Source organism: Meleagris gallopavo, chromosome 4 (assembly GCF_000146605.3).
Source record: "Meleagris gallopavo isolate NT-WF06-2002-E0010 breed Aviagen turkey brand Nicholas breeding stock chromosome 4, Turkey_5.1, whole genome shotgun sequence".
NCBI classification, from domain to species: Eukaryota; Metazoa; Chordata; class Aves; order Galliformes; family Phasianidae; genus Meleagris; species Meleagris gallopavo.
In genome coordinates, this window is record NC_015014.2 from 53,783,909 (window position 1) to 53,792,139 (window position 8,231).

Here is an 8,231-nt window from a genome sequence, read left to right on the forward strand (position 1 = left end):
AAAAAAACCAACAAAATACATACCTTCTTATCCCTTTAGATATAAGCTTACAGTAGGTAATGATTATGTGTCCTTTTTGATGGCTGTAATGAGAACTTCAATCATTGTAGTATAAGATCTGATCTATAAATGACCTAGAATAGCCATGTAATATAATGTGATGATTCTAAATTTGTACCTATGTGACAGACATTTTCAATCATGTGAACCACTGACCTGATGGAGCTACAGTAAAATTTGTACAGTAGGTGAACATGTGAAGCTATTGGTTGGACTATGCTGAACAGGGAAAGCAAGCTATTAGTTAAGCCCACACTGGGCTGTTTTCCACCTGCCAATTCTACATGTACTTTTGTGGTTTAATTCATTGTATGAAAATTCCTGTGATTTTTTTTTTTTTAATGTGCAGTACACATCAGCCTCACTGAGCAAATAAAGGGAAACGAATGTTTCAAATCCACTTCTGTTTCTCTTTTTTATCAAAAGTGACAGATTTCTCACCCAGCTTGTCATTGACTGGGTTTTCTATTGCTCTCCTTAATGGTCACAGCTGATTTCAAATAGCCCAGATCACACCTGCACCTCTGGCAGGGGGCAGAACCACTAGTTTTAATAATTGAGTAGCAGAAAGGTGATACCTGCTTTTTCCCCATAAATGCTTGAGGCTGTTGAAGGGCTAACATAAATCTTCTGGGAAGATTTTTGAAAAAGGCTCAGTGGAGAGTTACGAGTTACTGGCTCAAGTTATGAGAGGGTGGGTAATGAAGGGCCATGCTTGGATCCAGGTTGTGCAGGAAGGAGGGACTGACAAATCCAAAATGGTTGGTATCTTCCATTCTGAGATGACAAATACCTTTGTTAGGAAATGGCAGCATCCTGACATTCATTTGACATCCCCTCTCTCAGACTGGCTAGGAGGATCGGGCAAGTAGATGGGATGACAAGCCAGGCTTTGTTGAATCCTTCCTGAACAATACAGTGTGCAGCATGGTGGCCTTCCACACCAGCACTGTCACGGCAACAACTCTGTGTAGAAGTGCAGTTAGTACTCACAGCTCTTTCAGCTAAGCGTGGATGAAAAGGAGAGGTAATTGGTGTGGTGTGGTTTGGTTTGGGCAGGTTTGTTAGCAGCCAACATACCATTGGAAGCCTATCCCAGAGGCTGTCATACAAACAGCAACACAGTAGTATGACAGAGCTGACCGTGCCATGCTTTGGCCATGAGTATGCTCACCTTTGACAGCATGACCCAGAAGGTACCTGTGCCCTGATCTGAGACACAGCCTAGCACAGCTGGTGAATTTTAGCTGAGAGGTTTTCTTGTACTCTAGAGCAAAGCTTGCCATTGATTGCCAAGTATGATCTTGATGCAGGCAACCCCGTGTGTTTGGACAGAAGGTTGGGGCAATGTGTCTGTGCGGAGAGCAGGCCTTTCCTGTCGTGCTTTGCTGCTGACCATCAGTGCTCCTCTGCTGTGTCTTCCCTTCCCATACATTGTGTTGTTTCCCCCACTCTCTCTTCACTACCTCTTCCTTTAAGTCTACAGGAGGAGTAAACCTCTCTTCCATCTCCTCAAGGTTCACTGATTCCCGCAACAGAGAGTGCAAAGTGGGAACTGTGATGCTTACAGCTGGCATTTTCACCATTTCCGGATCTGAAATATTGTGCTTGGTTCTCACAGTGCTACCAGAGTGATGTACTTTTCTGCATGTGATTTACATTGTTGCCTTGCTGTTTCTGATCAAATTAATGCTCAAAAAGTAGCAGGACAAAATCCATCCCTGATGTACTTCATCAGTGTTGCTGCAGTTGCACAAGGCATGAATTCAACCTGCTATTTCTTGAATTTTTAATTTGATTGGTTTATTCATTTCCTATTTTTGCAAAGCGCTTTGGTGCTTACAAAAACCACTCAATCAGATTTCCAGAAAAGTATTACTTTTTGCCTCATTCCTCATTTTATATTATTACTTTTTTTTCTTTTTTTTTTTCATAAAATCAAGATCTCATTTATTAAGAAATCATGCCTTCCATTGCCTGTTCTCCTGGGTTAACGTTTTCTCCTATAGCGAATGCTCTGAGCTGAGCACCTGAAATCAACCTCAGGCACCTCAGTGAGTGGCCTGATTTTCAAAAATGCTGAACATCTCGCAGCTCCCATTGACTCCAATTAGACCTGCCGGCTCTCAGCACTTTTAAAATCAAGCCACATATTTAGAGCCCCAATTCAGCACGGCATTTACATTTGTGCTTAAGTCCATCCTGATTCAGCAAAGCACTTAAGCATGAGTGTTTTTAGATCCATTGAAGTCAAGTGCTCTGCTGCTTTGAATAAAAATAGACTCCTGGATTGGGGCCTAAGAATCCAAAAACAGACACCAAAGCCTAATTTTAGGCTCTATTTGGAAAACTGTACCACCTTTAACCTTTAATGCTTACAGGAAACACAAGAACACCCAACAGGTCATAATCAGGGTGAAGGAAAGGAAAACAAGCTATGGAAAGTTCTTTCTTGGAGAGAAACTTTTGCAAAATGGAAATACAACACTAGCATTCCCCTTCCAGAATCTCATTCAAGATTAACATGCAGTTATTCTATTGTCCTTCGCCATTAATTAATAAACTGTTATATTAAACTTTAACCAATACAACTTCCCTCTCTTTTTCATAAATCCTACTGTCACCATTGATATTCCATGTTCACAAGCAAACCAAACTATAAATCAATTTTCTCTACTTTATCAAACAGCAGAAAGTAATAAAGAAGGTCACAAATAGTACAGCAGTTCCTTGGAGGTTTGTAACATCATAATTTAAAGCTCAGGAAGATTGAATCAAAAGTTGAATTAATCCCTAAGGGAAAAGATTCTATATAGATTCTATTGATAGACACAGGGCAGCCTGTCTTCGCTGGGAACTGGTATATTTGTTCATACTGTGGGACAAAGGAAACCAAGCTTCTCAGCAAAGAAATGAAATCTTCAGCAAGAGGAGGAGGATATATCCTCTGCACTTCCAGTCAGTTTGCTCTCCTCGTAGCAGTCTGCTGAGAAACCAAATGAATCTTTTTATGCACGATATACTTTTCTGAGTGGCTGCTGTCTGCATAATGCAATTAGGGAAACCGCATCTGAATGGAATACATATATAAATTGTAAATGTTGCATTTCATCAATGTTTATTCCTAGACTGATGCCTTTTCAGATGAACAACTTCAACCCAAAATCAGAGCAGTCTGTGAACCCAAAGCAAAATGAAAGGTTATTTTTTTCAGTGAGAAATTTTGGTGAAGTTACAAATATTTCTTTTGAAGCTGGGAACGCGTTTCACAATGCATGTTTAGCCTTTGAGTGTCCTTTGAATGATTGCAACTTCCTTTCAACATGCTTTTGTAATCATAGTTTTACAAAGGAATTTCTGATTCCATGTTTAAAACATGTTAAGAACCTTTGTGACGTGACTGAACATGATACATTGAGCTCTCCTCCCAAATTTGTATTTCTGGGGAAATCAGATTCCCATAGAAAGAAAAGCTATTAAAAAGAAATTTTACTCGTCTCTTTGATTGGAATAGTAATACACATAGCTTTTGTAAATGGTGAGACCTGATATGAAATGTATCTTTTTGGAAAGAGTAGATGGTAAGGTACTATATCTACTTGAAGCTTGAAGGGAGGTTGTAGTGGGCTGGGGGTCAGCCTCTTCTCTTGTATAACCAGTGATAGGACGAGAGGGAATGAATGGCCTCAAGTTGCACCAGGGGAGATTCAGGCTGGATGTTAGGAAATACTACTTTTCCTAAAGAGTGGTAAAGCACTGGAATGGGCTGCCCAGGGAGGTGGTGGAGTCACTGACCCTGGAGGTGTTCATGAAACATTTAAATCTTGTGTTGGGGGACATGTCTAGTGACAACTATTGGTGATAGGTGGATGGTTGGACTGGGCGATCTTGGAGGTCTTTTCCAACCTTGGTGATTCTATGATATTATGATTCTGTGATAGAGGTATTTACTTATATTGACTTTTTTCTTACTGTATTTGCAGGTAGAGAGGAACTGCAAAGCACCATGATAAAGGCAGCTGAGCAGAAAGCTGGGGTACAATTCCAGCCTCTGCAAAATCAGATTGAACTGCAACCCTCGTTAGCCTCTTGCATTAACCCCACTTTGTGTAAATAGTGGACAGTGATCAAGTGCAAATAATCACGTGGGCCTAATTTGCGTCATGATAGATGTGGTTTAAATGAAAGCCTAAAGTAAGCACGAAGAAATCCATGTCCTAACGAGCACAATACGCAAATTACTATTACAACTCTTAATCAAATAAAATATTTGCTACAATTTATTTTTGACAATGTGCATTTCATTCTCTATTAAATTAGTGCTTGATAAAGTAATAAAATTACTATGGCCATAAAGTTACTGCGCTATACCTTCAAGGGAAGGCATTCAAGAGATCCTCTCGTTGTTCTCGGATTATTGACTTTGGCATTATGAAAAACACAGATTGGTGCCTTATACTAATTCTTTCCCACAGCGTTTGTAACTCAGGTCTATGCTTATTCGTGCAGTGTGTTGGCAGTAAATTTAAAAAAAACAAACACACATACTCAACACCAGGCTTATACTTGAAAACTAACTGTTTCTTGTTTTCTTTTAACCATTTATTGTAACAACACCACAGACAACTATAGTTTTCTGTTGCATGAATAATGCATTGTAGCAGCTAGGCATGCCCTCAGTAATACACTCTTGCCAGCAAGAAGTGGAGTGCTGAGTGCTACTCCTGAATAATGATTAATTACTTGCCCTTCTGAAGGAGCCTGGTTTTGTAAACTGGTCACACAGCATGTTACGTGGATTGTGTCTGCTACACAAAAGGTTACTTGCAATCACATAATGAGACATAATGATGCACATCACAACAATTCTTTGGTACAAATCTGCACACAATGGAATTTAGATAGAAACTCATTTATTTATGTATCAAGTTTGCCAGAGGGTACAAAACGTCACTGCATTACTGCAGTGCTGCCACTGCTTCTTCTGCAATGCTGACATTTTGAATGAATGGCTGTGCAGCATTGCCCATTGCAGACTGCTGGCAGGCTCTGGGAGGGACTCAGCTCCCACTGCGCGATGGCTGTGTGAGTGGCATACTTTGCTGAAGCGTGTCCAGACTCTCCTTGGGAAGCTGGGAGACATCTCCTTGCTGTAAGGTGAGTTCACCTGCAGGACACAGTGAGCATACCTGCATGTTATACCTGGCTGACCTGGGAGGGTGAGCAGGGAATCCAGCTCCCAGGTCATGTTGTACTTCATTGTGTGGTGAAAGGAAGAAGAGCATTTAGCAGTACAGGTATAGAACTTTTTTGAACCTCAGGGAAAAGATCTAGTTATTCTTTGCTCCTGCAAGACTTGGTCAAGACTATCTCAGTGCTGGTGGGACTACTACTGGCAGCACTGATGGCAAAACAGCAGTGCACAGCCCTACACGGGCAGGATCTGTGTACTACGGTACACTTATGATCACTGAGCCCCTGATAACTGAGCTCTTGAACCTCTGGTCTGCTGAAATTCAAACTGCTGGAGGTGTGTCCTGAGGTTGGGGAGGTGATGGGCCCTCTCTTGCTGTGCTGAGGACAGGAAAGGGCTGGATGAGTCTCCGTACTTCACAACAGCCTGGCAAAACTGGCTGCTGCAGCCTGTGTTGTCTTCTTTCCTTGTGCCATGACGTGGATTGTCCCCATGAAAGCCCTGTGATGATTTGGGCAGATAAAGTGTTTTGGGTACAGGAGACGCATTCAACAAGTGAGGATGTGTATGGTTTGAGAACCTCATTTTGGACTCTCCTATGATATTGTTACATGTCTCAGTGTCTGGAAACTCCTTGGTCTCTTATATTCAACTGTTCATTGAGTTCATTGTTGCCTTAAGGACAAAACGTTTTTATCAGATGTGCCCTCTGACATATGGCAAACCACAACAGAGTGCTATGAGCATTTTCAGTGAGCACACAGCAACCATGGGATGCTCTGTGCAGTGCCAGGGTCCTGGTGCAGAGGAGAGAAGCACAATGGGAGGGCAAACGTAGAGAAAGAGGCACAGCACTGCCAGAGAATGCCATCAGCCTAATGATTGAGTCAACAGCTGGCATAATTCTGCAGCTAACAAATATAATTTTTCTTCCACAAATAGTTCCTTGAACAGTAGATCATACCCGAGCTGATTTACTGCAGCACTCTCCCATGTGGCTCCTCTGATTTGTAATAATCTCGCTGAGGCGGCTCTGCAGCCTTCCACTCCACAACAGCAGTAACAGAGAGTGTCTCTGCCTCTGTGCCTTCCCTGTTCTCACAAGATAAAAAGAAGTGTTAGGCTGCGGTATGCTGACGGCTTCTGCCCCTCTTTCATGTTTAGCTGAAGAGGGCCAATGTGATCAGAAGTTACTAGGGAAGGGGAAGAGGAGGAAGACTGACAAGTGATAGAAACAACGTAGAGAGGAGGCCCTCTGGAAATGAGGCAGAAAACCAGCAGCAGTGGAATCCTCCATTTTGACGGCTCAGTATTTTTGGTGCTATCTCCTAGCCATCCAAAAGTTGTCCATCTAACTAATGAGGTGTCAGTAGGCTGAGATTTGGATCTTTGCATATTTTCAGCTAGGCAGCAGTAGCGAGATTTTTCTGGAAGCCCTAATGGAAGTGGACAGGGAATGGTCACGAAGCATTGAGCATGAAGCCTCATAGCTCTGAAGCTGCACAGGGAGGCTTATCTGGCATATATCACAATCCCATCAGCTCTTGCTTGCACTGTTACTAAGCTGTTGACACTGTATGAAAGCTGATATGTAACTAAAGAACCTATGCGTTAATTCAACAATGGGAAAGGCGTAGCAATAATAGGGCAATTCCATAGCGAGCCTTCTGGAATGCCTCTTCCTAGCAGAAAAAGTATTGCAGGTGGCTATTTATGCTTCTACTCTGAGTCTCATGGCACTGGTCTTGTTCTACAGTGTTGGGTTTGATGAGATCGGATGAGGTTAAGCTGCCATGAATAGCTGCTGACTGGCAGTTTATTCCCTTGCTTGCTCAACAATGCCAGACTCAGTACATGTCTGAGAGGCAAAGAATACAGTTAGGCTAGACAAATGGAATAGGAACCAACAACAAAGTGAATCCTGTGCTGTCATACATTTTTTATTCACATTGCACATAAATCTCATCCAAGCTCATGGGAGAACTTTAGCATCCCTTTAAACTCCCATTTATTCTCTATCCTTCTCATTCTTTGCACTATTAAGAAACAGATTTATTTCCTGAAAACTACTCTTAATCATTGTGCAAATAGCAATGGAACATTTATACTCAAAGTAATAAATAGACGATTCACATCTTAATACGAGACTGGAGATTATTCTGATGTATTTGTGTTTATTGCATCTAACGCATAGACACCATTCTCAGTCTCTGATAGAAATGTTAATTATGAGATTTCATTATTCTTATTTAGATTTAGGGTCTGGGTTTTTTTTGTGCTGCGTCGTGATTTGGACAGCTCTGCATGACATGAAATGCTACAGGCAGAAAAAAACCCACTAGTTTAACTAGAGAAGGCAATAATATAGAGATATGTGCAACATATAGAATTATAGAGAACATGGAAATCTGTCTGTTTTTGTGCTGGTTAGTGGCCAGTGGCCAGAAGGATCAGTCACAGCTTTTGATGATAATGAGAACACAGTGAAAAGAACATATGGTCAGTTCCAGAGTTTATGTCCTTCACTACAGAACTATTGTCAATTCCAGTACCTCTGAATGTGGGAAAGTGGATTGTCATGTCTTGTTAGAGTGGCTCTACTTGGATGAATAAGAAATGTTTTTTCTTTCTCCTGGTTCTGTCTGCCTTTATTGCTTTATACTGCCAACAGCAGTATCTGGCCCTTGGAACTATTTATTTCTTGCATGCAGAAGGAAACACAGTGCAATCTTTTCATTGCTCGGTTTTAGTGACACAGGTTCAAGTGGAACCAAGGAAACCATTCCTGCAGACCAACAGAAAGTCGTATGGATCCTCGTTCCCTTCACAGCACTTGTTCAATATTTAACCTTTTAAAGTATGCTTAATTTTTAGTAACCTGCTGGCATACCCGTCCTTCAGCCAGCAAAAGCACACACCTGCACATATACCAGATAAGCATATTCATGTGTGTATATAGAGAGAGATATCAATAACC